Source organism: Rattus norvegicus, chromosome 9 (assembly GCF_021556685.1).
Source record: "Rattus norvegicus strain SHRSP/BbbUtx chromosome 9, alternate assembly SHRSP_T2T, whole genome shotgun sequence".
In the NCBI taxonomy this organism is placed as follows: Eukaryota; Metazoa; Chordata; class Mammalia; order Rodentia; family Muridae; genus Rattus; species Rattus norvegicus.
Window position 1 is genome coordinate 62756227 of NC_141542.1, and position 21705 is coordinate 62777931.

At 36.1% G+C, this 21705-nt stretch overlaps 1 protein-coding gene and 1 pseudogene across 2 annotated transcripts in view; both read right to left on the reverse strand.

Annotated features, from left to right (window-relative positions):
- Col5a2 (collagen type V alpha 2 chain) overlaps nt 1–21705 on the reverse strand; it is a 155165-nt gene that overhangs the window by 109301 nt on the left and 24159 nt on the right.
- Nucleotides 16728–16857, reverse strand: LOC120094964 (U2 spliceosomal RNA; annotated as a pseudogene).

The following is a 21705-nucleotide window of genomic DNA, read 5'->3' on the forward strand; positions in this document are numbered from 1 at the left end:
TGATAAGTGGATATTAGGAAAAAGCTTAGAATACCTATAATATAACTTATGGACTATATGATGGTCAAGAAAAAGGAAGACCAAAGTGTGGATGCTTCAGTCCTATGAAAAGGGAGACATAACAACAGAATCTGAAGAAATTTAAAAAGTCATCAGATCCTACTACAAAAACCTATATTCAACAAAACTGGAAAATCTGGAGGATATGAACAATTTTCTAGACAGATGGCAGGTACCAAAATTAAATCAGAAACAAATAAACCATCTAAAAAAACCACATAACTCCTAAAGAAATAGAAACAGTAAAAGTCTCCCAACCAAAAAGAGCTCGGGACCAGATGGGTTCAGTGCAGAATTCTATCAGACCTTCATAGAAGACCTCATACCAATACTGTCCAAACTATTCCACAAAATTGAAACAGATGGATCACTACCGAATACCTTCTACGAAGCCACAATTACTCTTATACTGAAACCACAAAAAGACCCAACAAAGAAAGAGAACTTCAGACCAATTTCCCTTATGAATATTGACGCAAAAATACTCAATAAAATTCTGGCAAACCAAATCCAAGTACACATCAAAACGATCATCTCTCATGATCAAGTAGGCTTCATCCTAGGGATACAGGGATGGTTTAATATATGAAAATCCATCAATTTAATGCACTATATAAACAAACTCAAAGGTAAGAACCACATGATCATTTCATTAGATACTGAGAAAGCATTTGACAAAACTCAACACCACTTCATGATAAAAGTCCTGGAAAGATCAGAAATTCAAGGCCGATATCTAAAAATGGTGAAACCAATATAAAACAAAACAGTAGCTAACATCAAACTATATGGAGAGAAACTTGAAGCAATCCCATTAAAATCAGGGACTAGACAAGGCTGCCCACTCTCTCCCTCCTTATTCAATATAGTACTGAAAATCTTAGCCAGAGCAATCAGACACTGAAAGGAAGTCAAAAGAATACAAATTGGAAGGGAAGAAATCAAAATATCACTATTTGCAGATGATATGATAGTGTACTTAAGTGACCCCAAAAGTTCCACCAGAGAACTACTTAATCTGATAAACAACTTCAGCAAAATGTCAGGGTATAAAATTAATTCAAACAAATCAGTAGCCTCCTCTACTCAAAGGATAAACAGGCTGAAAAAGAAATTAGGGAAATGACACCATTGACAATAGTGCCAAATAACATAAAATACTTGGTGTGACTTTAACCAAGCAAGTGAAAGATCTGTATGACAAAATGTTCACGTCTCTGAAGAAAGAAATTGAGCAAGATTTCAGAAGATGGAAAGATCTTATGGATTGGCAGGATTAAGGTAGTAAAGATGGCCATTTTGGCAAAAGCAATCTACAAATTCAATGCAATCCCCACCAAATTCCTACTCGATTCTTTATAGAGATAGAAAGGGCAATTTGTAAATTCATTTGGAATAACAAAAAAACTCAGGATAGCAAAAACTATACTCAACAATAAAAGAACTTCTAGGGGAATCACCATTCCTTCAAACAGTATTACAGAGGAATAGTCATAAAAACTGTATGGTATTGGTACAGAAACAGGCAGAAAGATAAGTGGAACATAATCGAAAACCCAGAAATGAACCCACACACCTATGGCCACCTGATCTTTGACAAAGGAGCCAAAACCATCCAATGGAATAAAGATAGCATTTTTCAGCAAATGGTGCTGGTTCAACTGGAGGTCAGCATGTAGAAGAATGCAAATCGATCCTTTTTTATCACCCTGTACAAAGCTTAAGTCCAAGTGGATCAAGGACCTCCACATCAAACAAAATACACTCAAACTAATAGAAGAAAAAGTAGGGAAGAGTCTCAAACACAGGGGCATTGGGGAAAATTTCCTGAACAAAACACCAATAGCTTATACTCTAAGATCAAGAATGGACAAATGGTTACATCATAAAACTGCAAAGCAAAACTGTAAGGCAAAGGACACTGTAGTTAGGACAAAACGGTAACCAACAGATTGGGAAAATATCTTTACCAATCCTACATGTGATAGAGGGCTAATATCCAAAATATTCAAAGAACTCAAAAAGTTAGACTCCAGAGACCCAAATAACCTAATTAAAAATGGGGTACAGAGCTGAACAAAAAACTTTCTCAGCAGAGGATTATCTAATGGCCTAAAAGCACATAAAGAAATGTTCAACATCCTTAGTCATCAGAGAAATGCAAATCAAAACCTCACACCAGTCAGAATGGCTAAGATAAAAAAAAAAAAAAAACTCAGGTGACAGCAGATGCTGGCGAGGATGTGGAGAAAGAGGAACACTCCTCCATTGTTGGTGGGATTGCAGACTGGTACAACCACTCTGGAAATCAGTCTGGAGGTTCCTCAGAAAATTGGACATTGTACTACCTAAGGGCCCAGCTATATCTCTCCTGGGCATGTACCCAAAAGATGCTCCAACACATAACAAAGGTACATGCTCCACTATGTTCATAGCAGCCTTATTTATAATAGCCAGAAGCTGGAAAGAACCCAGATGCCCTTCAACAGAGGAATGGATACAGAAAATGTGGTACATTTACACAGTGGAATACTACCCATCTATCAAAAACAGTGACTTCACGGAAGTCATAGGCAAATGGAATGAACTAGAAAATATCATCTTGAGTGACGTAACCCAATCACAGAAAAACACACTTGGTATGCACGCATTGATAAGTGGGTATTAGCCAAAAAGCTCGAATTACCCAAGATGGAATCCACAGACCACAGGAAGCTCGAGAAGAAGGATGACTAAAATGTGGATGCTCCCACTTCTTCTTAAAAGGGGATAAAAATATCCAAAGGAGGGGATATGTGAGCAAAGTTTAGAGCAGTGACTGAGGAGTGGCCATTCAGAGCCTGTCCCACATGTGGCCCATATATATATATACAGCCACCAAAACTAGATTAGACTGATGAAGCTAAAAAATTCGTGCTGAAAGGGACCAAATAAATCTCTCCTGAGAGACACATCCAGAGCATTCCAATACAGAGGTCAAATCTAGCAGGAAATCACTGAACTGAGAACAGGACGCCCTTGGGGGGAATTAGAAGAAGGATTGAAAGAGTTGAAGGAACTTTCAACCCAATAAGAACAACAATGCCAACCAACCAGAGCTTCCAATGACGAAACTACTACCGAAAGACTATATATGGACTGACCCAGAGCTCCAACTGTATATGTAGCAGAGAATAGCTTTATTGGGACACCAGTGGAAGGGGACTCCCTTGGTCCTGCCAGTGTTGGACCCTCAGTGCAGGAGAATATTTGGGGGTTAGTAAGGGGGATGGGTGGGTTGAATACCCGTATGGGGTGGGGGAGGGGATGGGAGTTTATGGACAGGAAACCAGGAAAGGGAATGACATTTGAAATGTAAGTAAAGAAATATATCTAATAAAATAAAGGGGGGGCAAAATAATCACGGGAGGTAGAGGGTTGTGTGGATTTGAAACAGAGAGGGAGAAAGGGAGCAGGAGCAGGTGTAGGTGGAGACAGAGGAGATATATCGAGGGTCAAGAAATTGAACAGAGGTGTAGCAATGGAAGATGGAGAACTGGGGTAGTCAAGAGAAAATCCCAGACGCCAGGAAAGCAAGAAGCTCCCAGGACTCAACCGGGATGACATCAGCTGAAATACCCAACAAAGCAGAGAGAGAAAAAGAAGCTGTAGAGACCATATCCAGAGATTAAGCATGGCCCCTGATTGAGAGATGGGGCCACCCACCCTTCTCAAAAATTTAACCCAGACCTGCTCCTGTCTAAAGGAAATACAAGGACAAAGAGTAGAGAAGAGACTGAAGGAATGGCCATCCAAAGACTGTCCCACCTGGGGATCTATCCCATATGCAGCCACCGAACCCAGACACTATTGCTGATGTCAAGAAGTGCTTGCTGACAGGAGCCTGATATAGATGTCTCCTGAGAGGATTTGCCAGAGCCTTATTGATAAAGCTGTGGATGCTTGCAACCAACCATTGGACTGAGCATGGGAACCCCAATGGAGGAGTTAGGGAAAGGACTGAAGAAACTGAAGGGGTTTGCAACCCCATAAGAAAAACTATATCAACTAGCCAGATCCCCCAAAAGTCCCAGGGACTAAACCGCTAACAAAAGAGTATACCCAGAGGGATCCATGACTCCAGCTACATATGTAGCAGAGAACGACCTTATCTGGTACCAATGAGAGAGGAGGCCGGTGGTTCTCAATGCTCCAGAGTAGGGGAAAGCTAGGATAGTGAGGCAGGAGTCTGTGGGTCGGTGCGAGAACAACCTCCTAGAAGTAGAGGGCAGGGAGGATGGGATAGGGTGCTTTCGGAGGAGAAACCAGGAAGGGGAGTAATATTTGAAATATAAATAAACAAAATGTCCAATAAAAAGTTTTAAGTATCTATGCTGAGATAATATTGCTAATGCCATCATAATAGTTCTTGCTTTATTTATAAGAATATAATTCATATAAGTTTAATAACTCAGTCTACTCATTAGGACCTTAAGAAATGGTCATTTTAAAATGATAAATATTATTAATAAATATCCATGAAATATAATAGCTATCATTATTTATTCCATCTTTTTAATTTCCTAAGCACTCTTGCCAAGATTGGAAGCATACATAAAGTCAACCATATGTTGCATGTATTTTGCCTTAATCATTGCTCCATTTTTTTCAGCATTTAATGTCACTGACATACAGATATTATTTTACTATAACTATCCTACAATTTGTTGGGCACCAATGGGAGGAGAAGCCCTCTGTCCTGCCAAGGCTGGACCCCCCCAGTGTAGGGCAATGTTGGGGGAGCAGAAGAGGGGTGATTGGGGAGGAGGAACACCCTTAGAGAAGAAGGGGAGGAGGATAGGATAGGGGGCTTATGGCCAGAAAACTGGGAAAGGGAATAACATTTGAAATGTAAATAAAAATATCCAATCAAAAAAAACTGGCTTCTTAAATGTTATTTCAACCATTTCACCCTCTCCAAACCTCAGTAATTGTTCTGAAACACATTCTGTTTTAATAACAAATTCATTGTCACCTTGAGACTTGTGTCATTTCATTATCTCTGGATATTCACATCTTACAGGCTCTATCTGCTATTCTTTTGACTTCATTATCCCCTACTCTCTGGACTATCTATTTTCATTCAGATTGTTTTCTTATGCCAATTCAAAACCCTATATCTATATCATAAAGAACTACTCACATCTTTCTCCCAGTGGGTCACATGAAATTCTCAAATGTCTGGCTTCTAGCACAGGTTATGTGAAACTAGCTACCTCACAATCCACTAAGCTCTTCCCCTGCTTCTTCTATCACAGCAGAAACCTGAGTAGAATTGTGTGGAAGTTTGTAAACTCACACAGGTTTACAAGGGCTACTATGGGCTGACATCAGATCCAGAGTTTCTTTTCCATCTTGTACTATGAGGTCTAGCTTGAAGCTCTGCCCATTAGAGGATGCAGTTCTGGTTTGCTTATTGCTTGTGTGGGATTTTGTTTTGTTTTTGTTTGTTTTGTTTTGTTTTGGTGTTCCTGACTGCCAAATTGTCCAGGATAACAGAAACAACTTCCAAAACTTCTGACTGCACAGTTTTTTAAAAGACACCCATGTTCTTTATTAGAATTAGGCTTCTTAAATGGCATTGACTTAGTATCAATTCAGCAGATAGGCTCTGAATGTCCCTTGTATTGAGACAGCATAACAAAAAAGAATTCTGTTATCAAGTGAGTCACAGTCTGATTAGAGAAGCAAACACAAAGATGAGGTATTTGAGCCAATGTAAATGTTGATGTGGTATAAATCCAGTGATCTAGGTAATGAACAAGATACAGAAGACCCTTCACAGAAGAGCAACATTTAAATATAATTTGGAAAAGAAATGAGATATAACCAGGCTTCAGGGGGAAAAAACGGACAGCATCACAGCAGGAAGAAGATTTTCTGCAGAAGATAATTGATAAGTGTGATGTGTCCATTCTTGAAATAAACAAAGAGCTCAAGGATAACATTTCTAAACAATTTGATACAATTGTGAAGATTAATTTGCTAAGCATTACTGGGGTAGAATTTTGATTCCAATCTGCTTTTCAGAACTTGAAGGAGGGAAAAAAAGTCAGTGCTCGTATGTATCATCTGCAAAGCAGATGGTTGTAGAACAGGGCGTGGACACTCAAAGGCATTCTCCCCGTACAGAACCCCCAATTGCTGTGATGCAAACTTTGGCCTCTAAAAACAGAGAATACAAAAGTGCTTGAGAGTTTTCTTAGCGGTTCAGAAATCAAAAAAAAGGGGGGGGGATAAACTCCCTCTACTAAGAACCTTGGTTTATTAAACAAATGGGTGATAAGTTGATTCATTTTACCTAGTTTGGACAGCAAATGTATTTTTAAAGAAAAAAGAAGACAAATAAGACTTTTTGTTCTAAATTTTGAGTTAGAAAACTGAACTTATGGGTATCGTTTATCTTCATAAAGAAATAGTAGATGCAATATGTTCTTCGAGGCATAATATACTCAAGAGTAAAGTCAAATAAAATGTATGTGCACATATAATATATTTGCATATATATTATACATATATGCTAAATGATACTTTGGAGTTTTTTCAAAAAAATAACATGAGATATGAGATGTGCTAACTAGTCCAGTAGGAAAGTATCCTGAGCCCCAAGCACACTGAACACTAAGCAGCATAACTAATACAGATGAAGCATTCCCTATTGGGTTCTGAATAGGAACAGATGACTCACATCCTTTAGAGAGGAAATTGCATTCTAAAGAAGAGGGCCTCCGTTTGGCCAAATTAATAAGATAAGGGATTTTCCCAGCTCCTGTGGTGCATTAGCATGCCATTCTCTATTATTACAGTGATCCATGCTAAACTGGCGCTTCTTTGAGTTTGGAACCTCATAGAAACCTGAGTTTCTCTACTTTACAACCAGAATCATCTTCTGAGATCACAAGCTACTCTCTCAATCCATACAGTTTGGAAAGATGAAAGTGATGAGTGCTTTCATGCTTATATAAAAACTTCATAAATGGGATCTGGCCAAATAAAATGAGATAGGATGTGAAAATAATTGCATTCATACAAACATTGTGACCTGTCAACTATCAATTCAAATCAACTCAAGAGGCAAGCAAAATAAGTAAGAAATTACCTAGACTAATTATTAGAATTAAAAATAATTTATCCCTTACATACCTTTCTTCTCTTTGTTTTTTACATTCTCAAAGCAATGTTAAAATATAGTAATATAGATATAGTAGATTTCAGTGCAGTAATGAAACAAATATGATAATATATTCATAAGCATAACCCCCGAATATTTGTTAAATATTCACCACAGTTGAACAACTAATATATAGATGTTATATTTAATTCCACACATACAAAATGAAAGCATTCGAGCAAATGTAAATTGATAAAGAGAACTTGCAAACAACAAATTAAAATAATTCATGATTATGAGTAAGAATAGAAGCAAATATGAAAAACATTAACATGTATATATATTCTATGTGCCCATTGAAGGATGAACAATAAAAATCCACATTATTACTACTTTATAATTGGAGGTCTAAATCAAATAATTGATAATTAAATATTATATTGACCACACACTGAATCAGAAACCTCATGAATCCAAGCATCCTAAAACCTTATCTGTTACTTATTTCTTATCTATTGTATTGCCTAGATCAACACAGAAATTTTAACAATTATTTCTACTATGTAAATTTATTATTTTAAAGGAAAGCATACACTTTGAACAGATCCTGAAACCGTGAAAGAAATCTAATACTTGAAGATGAGGGGAGACTGTGAAAGTGACTGAGATGAGAAAAAGTCCTTTTTACAAGACAGATGCAAGGATAAAAATAAATAAACAAACAAACAAACAAACTAACTAATTTCAGTTCACATGTTTGCAAGAAATGCTGACTATGAGGATAAACAAGAATGAAACAGGAAGCTTACTAATGAGGGGAAAAAGAAAGGTGTCCAAAGTGTAACAAGTCAGACACAATGCAAAGCAGAAAACTATTTGTGAAACTATGTTACAAGACATTTCAAAGCCAACAAGAAGATACTTAAAAATGTCAAACACAGGAAAAGGACCCAAGTGAAGGACCCAAAGGCATCCTAATAATAAAATAGTAAGTTTGGAAAATATTCAAAGGATCACTAGTTGTTTTTCATGTCTTAATTTTTTATTTAATAATTTGAATACTTCAATGTAGTTTTAGTTGACATTTAAGAAGTACTAAATAAACTATCAAAACCACGTCATTTATTCCTTATAAAACTAGACACAAATATTTGAGAAACTATAGTTTATACACAAAATTATCAGTGAATATAAAGATGAGATATTGAACAATGAGCCAGTCATGTAACCTCTCAGAAATGAATTAACCAAAATAAAAATCCATGAACTGTCTACATTAGTCCCATTTGTAAACAGAATCATTTGTATGTTCTGATAGTCTAAAAATAAAATGCACCCATAAAATTAGATGGGATCTACTACAAAGAAGATATGCATACATCATACTTACTTAATATATCAGACCCCAGATGGAATCAGGGGGCTGGAAATGAAAGTAATGTGCAATTAATCTTTTGGATTATTAAGCTAAATGGGCATTGATAGATATAATTTATTTGTATTTTCAAAGAGTATATATAAGGATAAGAACGTAAATATTTTCTCATTACAGGATTTAGAAGATGCATAGACATTAATAGAAAGATGACATAACTTAAGACACAAACAAATCTTGAAAGAAAAAGTGTTTCTTCAGATAGAGAAGGCTAAATGTGGAGATTTACAAGATTTTGAATGCTGTAACTACTCACACAACACAATCCAGATAATTATAGATAAAATCAAAGTGATATTTTACGGTTTTATGTTGAAACACAGCTCAGTGGCTTTCTTAGTTCTCTGGGATACCTCCATAAAATTTTGCGGATGAGATTAAGAATAAAAAGACAGAGAGAAAGAAAAGGAAGAATCAGAGAAGGTTTTTAAAAAAGCAGATTTCTCCCTTTTCTAAACTCTACACATCTACCAGATAACATGGTCATGAAGGGCTTCAGCATTTGGACCAAATCTTTGGACTCAACTACTGTTGGACAGTCCTAATTCCTCTGGAGAATAAAAATAACATTAGAATTGACTATTATTAAAGAAGATCCTCAATACATAGATGAAGGACTAATGAACTTCCTTATGGATAATTTATTTGCACTCATAGAGAATATACTTCTATAAGTGGAGACATTTTCACATATTTAACAAGCTCATTATGATCGGAAAGACCCAGGGGAATAATCTCAGAGTTTGGAGTCATTCTTGATGATAGTCAAGGAAAATGCTATTTTTCATACTAATAGTATAGTGAAGACTACACATACAGAATCACAAATACATAATATGCATACACACATAATTATAATTATATAATATAATATAATGAAATGGAAAATGCATGTTAGGTTTTTACATTTAAATGAAGATACAAAAATAGATAAGAGTACACCAAAATCAAACACAAACCCAAAAAAGTATGAACTTGGGGAGAACTATACATAAAATATCAAGCTTTGAGCCTGAGAAGTTAAAGACTCAAAACAAATGTGCTCTACTCCTTCCAGTTTCCTTCTGGGTCAGGAACCCACCCTGTGCCACAGCTCTCTGCACCCAAATCTTGATGGGAGTAAGCTGGTCTCACAGAAGTGCTGATACACACTGACAGCAAGACCAGCTAACACCAAAGATAAGCAGATGGCGAGAGGCAAGGGCAAGAAACTAAGCAACAGAAACCAAGGTCATTCCCAGTTCTTCTCACCACAGCAAGTATAGGATACCCCCAATACACCAGAAAAGCAAGATTCTGATTTAAAGTCACATCCCATGATAATGTTAGAGACATTAAGAAGGACATAAATAATTCCCTTAAAGAATTACAGGATAACACAGGTAAATTTGTAGAAGTCCTTAAAGAGGAAATACAAAAATCACTTAAAGAATTACAGGAAAGCACAACCAAACAGGTGAATGAATTAAATAAAAGCATTCTGGATCTAAAAATGGAAGTAGAAATAAAGAAATCACGCAACCTGAAGATAGAAAATCTAGAAAAAAGATCAGGAGTCATAGACACAAGCATCAGCAACAGAATACAAGAGATAGACAAGAGAAACTCAGGAGGAGAAGATATGGTAGAAAACATTGACGCAATAGTCAAAGAAAATGCAAAATGCAAAAAGATCCTAAGCCAAAACATCCAGGAAATCCAGGAACAATGAGAAGAACAAAGACAAGGATAATAGGTATAAAATAGCTTAAAGATTCCCAACTCAAAGGGACAGTAAATATCTTCAATAAAATTTTAGAGAAAACATCCATAACCTAAAGAAAGAGATGCCTACAGAATTCCAAATAGACTGGACCAGAAAAGAAATTCCTCTAGTCATATAATAGTCAAACACCAAATGCACAAAACAAAGAAAGAATATTAAAATCAGTGAGGGAAAGAGGTCAAGTAACATATAAAGGGAGATCTATCAGAATTATACCAGAATTCTCAACAGACTTTAAAAGCTAGAAGAACCTTGACAGATGTCATACAGACCCTAATAGAACACAAATGCCAGCCCATGCTACTATATCCACCAAACTATCAATTACCATAGAGGGATATACGAAGATATTTGATGACAAAACCAAATTTACACAATAGCTTTCCACAAATCCAGCCCTACAAAAGATAATAGATAGAAAACTCCAATACAAGGAAGAAAATTACACCCTAATGTCAAGATAGTCAAGATAGTCAAACAAGCATAATTCTACATCTAACAAAAAAATAGGAAACAACAAATATTGGTACCTAATATTCCTCAACATCAATGAACTCAATTCCCCCCAAATAAAAAGACATAAACTCACAGACAGGATATATAAACAGGACCCAGATTTTTGCTGCATACAGGAAACACATCAAAGTGACAAAGACAGACATTTCCTCAGAGTAAAAGGATGGGGAAAAATTTTTTTCCAAGCAAATGGTTCCAAGAAACAAGCTGGAGTAGCAATTCTCAAATCAAATAAAATTGACATTCAAGCAAAAGTTATCAAAAAAGATAAGGAAGAACACTTCATACTAATCAAAAAAAAAATCTACCAAGATGAACTCTCAATTCTGAACAAATGCAAGGGTACCCACAATCATAAAAGAAATTTTGCTAAAGTCCCAAACATACATTCCACCTTACACAATGATTGTGGGTGACTTCAACAGCCCCCTCTCATCAATGGACAGATCATGAAAATAGAAATTAAACCACAGACACAGTGAAGCTAACAGATGTTATGAACCAAATGGATTTAACATATATCTACAGAACATTTCACTTTAAGACAAAAGAATATACTTTCTAAGCAAATCACGGTACCTTCTCCAAAATTGACCATATAATTGGACACAAAACAGACCTCAACAGATATAAGAAGAGAGAAATAATTCCATGCATCCTATCAGATCACTGTGGAAGAAGAATGATCTTCAATAACAACAAAAATGACAGAAAGACTACATACATAAGGAAGCTGAACTATGATCAACTCAATGATAACTTAGTCAAAGAAGAAATAAAAAAGAAATGAAAAGCTTTTTAGAATTTAGTGAAAATGAAGGCAAAACACACAAATATATGGCAAACAATTTTTTTACAGTACTAAGAATAAAACTCATAGCTCGTTGGAGTGCCTGCAAAAAGAAATGAGAGAGAACATACACTAGCAGTCTGACAGCACATCTGAAACCTTTAGAACAAAAAGAAGCAAATACACCCAAAAGGAGTAGATAGCAGGAAATAAACTCAGGGCTGAAATCAACAAAAGTAGAAACAAAAGAACTGCACAGAGAATCAACAAAACCAGGAGCTTGTTCTTTGAGAAAATCATCAGGATATATAAAGCCTTAGCCAGAGAAACCAGAGAGCGCAAAGCAAGTATCTAAGTTAATAAATTCAAAAATGAAAAGGGGAGCATCATAGAAACTGAGGAAATTCAAAACTCATCAGATCCTACAACAAAAACCTATACTCAACAAAATGGGGAAATCTGGAGAAAATGGACATAGACAGATACTAGGTACAAAAGATAAATCAGGATCAGAAATGAGATCTTAACAGTCCCATAACCCCTAAAGAAATAGAAGCAATCATTAAAAGTCTCTGAACAACAACAACAAAAATCAGGGCCAAATGGGTTTAGTGCAGAATTCTTTCAGACTGTCAAAGATGACCTAATACAATGACTCTCCAAACTATTAACAACAACAACAGAAGGAGCACAACCCAATTCCATTTCTGAAGCCACAATTATGTTTATACCTAAACCACACAAAGACCCAGCAAAGAAAGATAACTACAGACTAATTTCCCTTATGAATATTGATGCCAAACACTCAATGAAATTCTAGTTAACCCAATCCAAGGAAACATCAAAATGATCATCCATCATGATCAAGTAGGCTTCATCCCAGGGATGCAGGTATGGGTTAATATACTGAAACCCATCAATTTAATCCACTATGTCTACAAACTCAAAGAAAAAAAACACATGATCTTTTCATTAGATGCTGAGAAATCATTTGACAAAATTCAACACCCCTTCATGATAAAAGTCTTGGAAAGTCAGTAAACATAGTAAAACCAATATACAGCAAACCAATAGCCAACATCAAACTAAAGGGAGAGAGACTTGAGGTGATCACTCTAATATCGGGGACTATACAAGGCTTTTCGGTCTCTCCCTGCCTATTCAATATAGTATTCCAAGTCCTAACCAGAGCAATGAATTACACAACAAAAGGAGGTCAAAGGGAAACAAATTGGAAAGAAAGATGTCAAAATATCACTATTTGCACAAGATATGATAGTATACTTAAGTATACTATCCACCAGAGAACTGCTATAACTGATAAACACCTTCAGCAAAGAGGCTGGATATAAAATTAACTCAAATCATTAGTCTTCCTCTACTCACAGGATAAACAGGCTGAGAAAGAAATTAGGGAAACAGCACTTTTCACAATAGTCATAACTGATATACCTCAGTGTGACTCTAGCCAAGAGAGTCAAAGATCTGTATGACAAGAATTTCAAATCTCTAGAAGTAAGTGAAGATCTCACAAGATGGAAAGATTTCCCATGCTCATTGATTGGCAGGATTAGTATAATCAAAATGACCATCTAGCTGAAAGCAATCTACAGATTCAGTGCAATCCCCAACAAAATTCCAACTCAACTCTTCATAAATTCTGAAAAAGCAATTTGCAAATTCATTTGGAATAACATAAATCCTAGGATAGTGAAAAGTATCTTCAACAATAAAAGAACTTCTGGGGGAATCACTATCTCTAACCTCCAGCTGTATAACAGAGCAATAGTTATTAGAAAAGAAAAACTCTATAGTATCTGTACAGAGACAAGAAGGCAGATCAACGGAAAACAATTGAAAACCCAGAAATGAAGCCACACACCTGTGGCCACTTCATCTTTGACAAAGGAGCTAAACCATCCAGTGGAAAAATGACAGCATTTTCAACAAATGGTGCTAGTTCACCTGAAAGTCAGCATATAGAAGAATGCAAATTGATCCATTCTTATAGCCTTGTACAAAGCTCAAGTCCAAATGGATCAAGTACCTATACATAAAACCAGTCTCACTGAAACTAATAGAAGGGAAAGTAGGTAACAGCCTTGAAAACATGGGCACAGAGGAAAATTTCCTGAACAGAACATGAATGGCTTATGTTCTAAGATCAGGAACCTACAAATGGGACTTCATAAAATTGAAAAGCTTCTGTAAGGCAAAGGACACTGTCATTATTACAAAATGGCAACCAACATATTGGAAAAAAGATCTTAACCAACCTTACATTCGATAGAGGGTTAATATCCAATATGTACAAAGAACTCAAAAAGTTAGACTCCAGAGAATCAAATAACCCTATTAAAATGGGGTAAAGAGCTAAACAAAGAATTCTCACCTGAGGAATATGGAATAGCTAAGAAGCACCTAAAGAATTGTTCAACAATCTTAGCCATCAGGGGAATACAGGCTTGGGTGAGGGTTTCTCCTTCATTAATTTCTGTATGTTGCTCCAGAAACTAACTGGGAAGATGACTGACTGTAAACTTTGAACAAAATTAATTTATTTGTAAAAGGAATGTAAAAATACTTAACTGGTTAATAATCCCGAACATTAATATTTGAAAGATAACTAAACTTAAACTCTCCACAATCACAAAGGAAGTATTAGTCAATATATTTAATGAGGGGCATAAATTTCATCAAATTCTAAGCATGAATAATTCTTAAAGAAACACACAAGGTAGTTTTACTTGTAGCCATCTTACCATTACACTATAAAAAAGCAATGACTTTCACATCATTAACCCCTCAAATTTCACATTACAAAGACAGTACAGTTAAACTGAAATGGATACTACAAATGAAATAAAAGATGGCACCTCCCCTCAAATCATTACATTAAAATGACAACACAATTAACATGTAAGGATGAAGGCCAATTCACATGTAACAAAGACAACTGCAACTGACCATTATAAATGCCATAAAAGATGGCTTCTCTTTTCATTGGGTTGAATCTAAATTTGAAACCCATTTTAACTGTAACTGAAGTTGTAAGGGCTGTAAAATATGGCACACAAAAACACAAGTAATTTATCAAGTAATTATATTTCAGGATAAATAAATGAATGAATGAATGAATGAATGAATGAATAAATAAGTAAATAAAATTCCACGGTTACATATACTGGCATTTCTCTTACTTAATAGACAGATTTTAAAAAAGAGAGCAAGATGAAGACTTTCTTTTACATTTATTTATTTTTTAATATGTGTGTGTGTGTGTGTGTGTGTAACCACAGGTACACACATGTGGAAGTCAGAGGATAGCTTGTAGTTGTTGGTTCCTTGCAGGTCTCAGGATGGCATTTATTTTTCTAACAAAAACTCACTAGATCATATGATAGTAGGTAGCATAGGTAGGATAATATTTTCAATGATATATTCATTGATTAACATACAACACATCTCTTGGGATGCATAGTTATGTTCTCTAATGTGCCATGTGGCATTCTACCATAGGTTCTAAGAATGTATTTCAGTCATCAGGCTTGTCAGCAAACACCTTTACCCAATAGGCCATTTCACTAGTCAGATTTTTCGAAAGGAAAACTCCACAGTAACATTTACTAAAAGACAGCCTTTTATTTACTGTTCATAGAAGGGGCTTAAACACATATTTCCAAAAATTATGTATGTGCTGTTTGGCAGCAATTTCCAACTTAGTACAATGCAAATGTAAAATTTTATGTGTAGCCTCAGTTGTTATGGTTTGCTTAAGTGTGTAATTATGTATGAGGTCAACATGGAAAATTAGCCATCAATCATAACTGGGAAACATTTCTGAACAATGTGTATGTCTTTAGGAATCAAACTAGAGAACTCACAGTCTGCTCCAGGGACTCTGACACACCTGAGTGCAGAGGTAAGACCAACACTTCTGCTCCGAGGGACCTGCCTGGCCCTCAGGACACAGGAATCCCAGAGCAGTCTGGGACAGGATCCTTCCAGTTTCTGCCTGCACCTGGAGCTGACCCAGTCCAACAGCTGTCTGTGCCCAGATCCCCTAGTGAGGGAGCAGGACTCTCAGAAGTGCAGACAATCCTGAAAGCACAAAGGAGATCACCACTTCTGCTCACATTCCTGGCTCAAGAGGAACCCACCTGGAGCCCTCTGGACACAGGAACCTAGGAGCAGTCAGGGCCAGCATCCTTCCAGTTTCTGCCTGTGCCTTGAGCTGACCCTGTGTCACAGATCTCTGTACCCAGATCCCACTGGAAGAATGCTGGTCTCCAGGAGTACTGACATACAAATTTACAAAAAGGTCAAGCCACAGTCAGAGACAGCAAGACCAGCTAACACCAGAGATAATCAGATGGTAAGAGACAAGCACAGGAAGCTAAGCAACAGAAGCCAAGGCCGTTCACCATCATCAGGACTCAGTTCTCCCACCAAACCAAACATTGCATATTCTAACACACCGTGAAACCAAGAATTTGGATTTAAAATCAAATCTCATTGTTATGATAGAGGACTATAAGAAAGAAAGAAAGAAGTCCCATAAAGAAATACAGGACAACAAAGGGAAACAAGTAGAAGCCCTTAAAGAGGAAATGCAAAAATCCCTTAAAGAATTATAGGAAAACACAACCAAACAGGTGAAAGAATTGAAGAAAACCATCCAGGATGTAAAAATGGAAATAGAAATAATGAAGAAATCACAAAGGGAGACAACCCTGGAGATAGAAAACCTAGGAAGGAGATCAGGAGTCAAAGATGCAAGCATCACCAACAGAATAAAAAGTTAGAAGAGAGAATCTCCAGGGCAGAAGATACCACAGAAAACATTGACACAACCATCAAAGATAATGTAAAACACAAAAAGCTCCTAACCCAAAACATCCAGGAAATCCAGGACACAATGAGAAGATCAAACCTAAGGATAATAGGTATAGAAGAGAATGAAGAGTCCCAACTTAAAGGGCCAGTAAATATCTTCAACAAAATTATAGAAGAAAACTTCCCTAACCTAAAGAAAGAGATACAAATAGACACAAGAAACCTACAGAACTCCAAATGGATTGGACCAGAAAAGAAATTTCTCCTGTCTACACTTGATCTTAGCCAAAAGGCCGAGAAGCGATCTCCTGTCATATAATAGTCAAAACACCAAATATATAAAACAAAGAAAGAATATTAAAAGCAGTAAGAGAAAAAGGTCAAGTAACATATAAAGGCAGATCTATCAGAATTATAACAGAACTCTCAACAGAGACTATGAAAGCTAGAAGAACCTGAACAGATGTCATACAGACCCTAAGAGAACACAAATGACAGATCATGGAAACAGAAATGAAATAGAGACACAGAGAAATTAAAATAAGCTATGAGCCAAATGAATTTAACAGACATCTCTAGAACATTTTATCCTAAAACAAAAGAATATACCTCCTGGTACCTTCTTGCTAATTGACCATATAATTGGTCATAAAACAGGCCTCAATAGAATCAAGGAGATTGAAGTAATCCTAGGCATTCTATCAGATCACCACGGACTAAGGCTGGTCTTCAATAAAACAAAAGAATAGCCACCAACACAAAGAAGTTGAGCAATGCTGTATTCAGTGATAACTTGGTCAAGGAAGAAATTAAAGACTTTTTTACAATTTATGAAAATGAAAGCACAACATACCGAAACTTATGAAACACAATGAAAGCAATGCTAAGAGGAAATATCGTAACTCTGAGTGCCTCCAAGAAAAAACTGGAGAGAGCACACACTAGAAGCTTGACAGCATATATAAAAGCTCCAGAACAGAAAGAAGCAAAAAAAAAAAAACCTAGAGGAGTAGATGGCAGGAATAAATCAAACTCAGAGCCGAAATGAACTAGGTAGAAACAAAAAGAACTATACAAAGAATCAACAAAACTAGGAGCTGGTTCTTGAGAAAATAAAGAAGATAGACAAACCCTTAACAAGACTAACCAGAGGACACATAGACAGTATCCAAACTAATAAAATCAGAAATAAAAAGGGGACATAGCAAAAGAGTCTGAGGAAATTCAAAAAAATAATCTGATTCTACAACAAAGGTCTATACTCAGCAAAACTAGAAAATTTGGAAGAAATTGTCAATTTTCTAGACAGATACCCCGTACCAAAGTTAAAACAGGATCAGATACCACATAAACAGTCACATAACCCCTATAGAAATAGAAGCACTCATTAAAAGTCTCCAAGCCAAAAAAAGCTCAGGACCAGATGGGTTTACTTCAGAATTCTTTCAGACCTTCATAGAAGACCTCATACCAATACTATCCAAACTATTCCACAAACTAGAAACAAACAGAACACTACTCAATCTCATCTATGAAGTCACAATTATGTTTATACCCAAACCCCACATAGACCCAACAAGAAAGAGACCTTCAGATCAAGTTCTCTTATGAATATTGAAACAAAAATACATAATAAATTCCCTGCAAACTGAATCTAAGAACACATCCAAAAAATCATCCATCATAGGCAGAGACGCAGTGATGTTTCAATATATGGAAATCCATCAATGTAATCTACTATATATAAAAACTAAAAGAAAAAAAAAACCACATGATCATCTCATTAAGTGCTGAGAAAGTATTTGACAAAATTCAACACCAGTTAATATTAAAAGTCTTGAAAAGTTCAGGAATTCAATGACCATAACTAAACATAAAAAAACAATATACAGCAAAACAATAGCCAACATTAAAGTAAATGGAGAGAAACTTGAAACAATTCCACTAAAATCAGGGACTAGACAAGGCTGCCCACTCTCTTTGCTCTTATTTAATATAGTACTCAAAGTCAGAGCAATCAGACAACAAAAAGAGGTCAAAGGGATATAAATTTGAAAGAAAGAAGTCAAAATATCATTATTTGCAGATGATATAATAGCATACTTAAGAGACCCCAAAAGTTCCACCAGAGAACTACTAAGCCTGATAAACAATTTCAGCAAAGTGGCTGGATATAAATAAACTCAAAAGAATCAGGAGCCTTCCTCTACTCAAAGGATAAACAGGCTGAGAACCATAACAAAGCAAATGAAAGATCTGTAAGACAAGAACTTCAAGTCTCTGAAGAAAGAAATTGAAGATCTTAGAAGATGGAAAAATCTCCCATGCTCATGGATTGGCAGGATTAATATTGTAAAAATGGCCATGTTGCCAAAATCAATTCAATACAATCTCCATCAAAATTCCTAATCAATTCTTCATAGAGTTAGAAAGAGAAACTTACAGTTTCATTTGGAATAACAAAAAATAAACCAGGATAGTGAAACCTATTTTCAACAATAAAAGAACTTCTGAGGGAATCACCATCCCTCACACCAAGCTGTATTACAGAGCAATAGTGATAAAAATTGTATGGTCACTTGATCTTTGACAAAGGAGCTAAAACCATCATGTACCTCAATTTCTGTACTCATTCCTCTGTTGAAAGACATCTGAGTTCTTTGCAGCGTTTGGCTATTATAAATAAAGGGGCTATGAACATAGAGGAGCATGTGTCCTTGTTATATGTTGGAGCAACTTTTGGGTGTATGCCTGAGATTTACCAATAGATGGGTCCTCAGTTAGTATTAAGTCTAATATTCTGAAACCTCCAGATTTATTTCCAGACTGGTTGTACCAGTTTGCAATCCCAACAACAAGGAGAAGTGTTCCTTTTTCTATACATCATCCCTACTATCTACTGTCACCTGAGTTTTTGATTTTAGCCATTCTGACTGGTATGAGGTAGAATCTCAGGGTTGTTTTGGTTTGCATTTCCCTGATGACTAAAGATATTGAACTTTTATTTAGGTGCTTCTCAACATTCTGTATTCTTTAGTTGAGAATTATTTGTTTAGCTCTGGGTTTTCGTTCTCTAGAGTCTAACTTCTTAGATAATAGCCCTCAATCAAATGAAGAATTGGTGAAGATCTTTCCGCAATATGTTGGTTGCATTTTGTCCTAAAGACCATGTCCTTTCTCTTACAGAAGTTTTGTAATTTTATGAGGTCCCGTTTGTCATTTCTTGATTTTAGACATAAGCCATTGGTGCTCTGTTCAGGATGTGTTCAAGGTTCTTTCCCACTTTCTCTTCTATTATTGTCGGTGTATCTGGAGGTCTTTGATGCACTTTTACTTGAGCTTTGTACAAGGAGTAAACAACAGGTTAATTTGCATTCTTCTACATGCTGACCTCCATTTGAACCACTGCCATTTGGTGAAAATGCTCTTTTTTCCCACTTAATGGCTTTAATCCCTTTGTCAAGGATCAAGTGACCATAGCTCTGTGGGTTCATTTCTGGGTCTTCGATTCTATTCCATTGATCTACCTGCCTGTCTCTGTACCAGTACCATGCAGTTTTTATCATGATCGCTCTGTAACACAGCTTGAGGTCAAGGATGGTGATTCCCCAGGAAGTTCTTTTATTATTGAGTCTAAAATGAATTTCACCAGACTAACCTCACAGTGTTATCAGGCCTGCCCCTCTGGAGATCCTAGAATATACCCCATGTCTTTGTCTTTTTCTGTTTCATAGAAACAGCATGAATTTCTCCTGTTCCTACCAAAATCAGAGAACACCTTCAAATGTCACTCTAGCTCTGAGGTTTGCTTTTTTTCCCTGCCTTCCTCTGGACAATATCTCTTCTGCCTTCTTCCTTTTCCATCACTTTGGTGCTCATAGGATGCCTAGCCAGTTAATGCAGGCTAACCTAGAGGCCAGCTTTTGGCCACCGTGACTTCTTCAACTAACTTTACCTTCCTTTTCTGCAGTAGGCAATATAAACATGGGTTATAGAGATTAGAGAGATTAGCTGCAGTAACAAAAGGATTGGAATAAACCCTAGGTTCACAGAAAGACAATGTATCAATGGTATCTAAATTCAGGTCTATCTATTACTAGAGATAATACATTTCCAATGAATATTAGAATTAGAACATAAATTCTACTCTAGTACAGACTTCAGGTCTATATGCTTGTGGACTGCCTCACTACTACTACTGTAGCCTAAAAAAAATGGTTGGGTCAACTACATACACTTAATAAATGAGTATTTACTGAATAAATTACTCTTCAAATTCCTTTTTATCTAGGTATACTGTTGCATACCTGTAATCCACTCAGGAAGTGGAAGTTTAAATGTTTTGTAATATGACTTCAGTTCTAACCATCTATATTTTGCCCATCACAGTGAATGGAATGCATGCTATGTTGAAGAAAGCAGCTAATCTAAAAAAAAATTAAACTATTTTCTACATATATTTTTCCTAAATGATGTTTCTGATATATATTATATACCAAATAAAATCCATCCTAAAATTATACCATCATATCAAATTACTTCCTTTCTCTTTCCTCTTTACTATTGTTCACTATTATAATTTTTATAGTCAGTTTTTAAAGTGGTGTATAATTATGTACTTCTTCTAAAGTCAGCCTAAAGGCCATCGAGCCTCAGGAATGGTTCCTTTCTCCATGCCCTTCTGAGCTGGCATTTCAGGCATATGCAGGATATGTGGCTTTTACATGAGTACTGATGTCTAGCCTTGTGAATGATTGGAAAGAAAATGATCTTAGCCACTGAGCCATCTCTTTAAGCCCCAAAATACTTTGTTATTGGTACATGCTTTAATATACTTCGAAGAAACATTTTTCCAAAAGGAAAATTTAAAGATGGGTTTATGAACCCAGGATTTGGGAATCTATACTAATAAAAGGATTTTGAGGTTGAGAGGAACAAGGCCCAGATTCTCAGAGAGACTATATCTCAAAAAAAAAAAGAGAGAGAAAGAAAAAGAAAAAATAGACCAGAGAGTGATACTCTGCCCCTCCTCTCACACATACACATGCACATATATAAGTAAATAAGCCTTTAAAATACATCTACAAGTTTAACTGCAAGCAAAAGACCAAACAGTTATATAGAAAAAGTATAAAACATTTACTAAAATACTT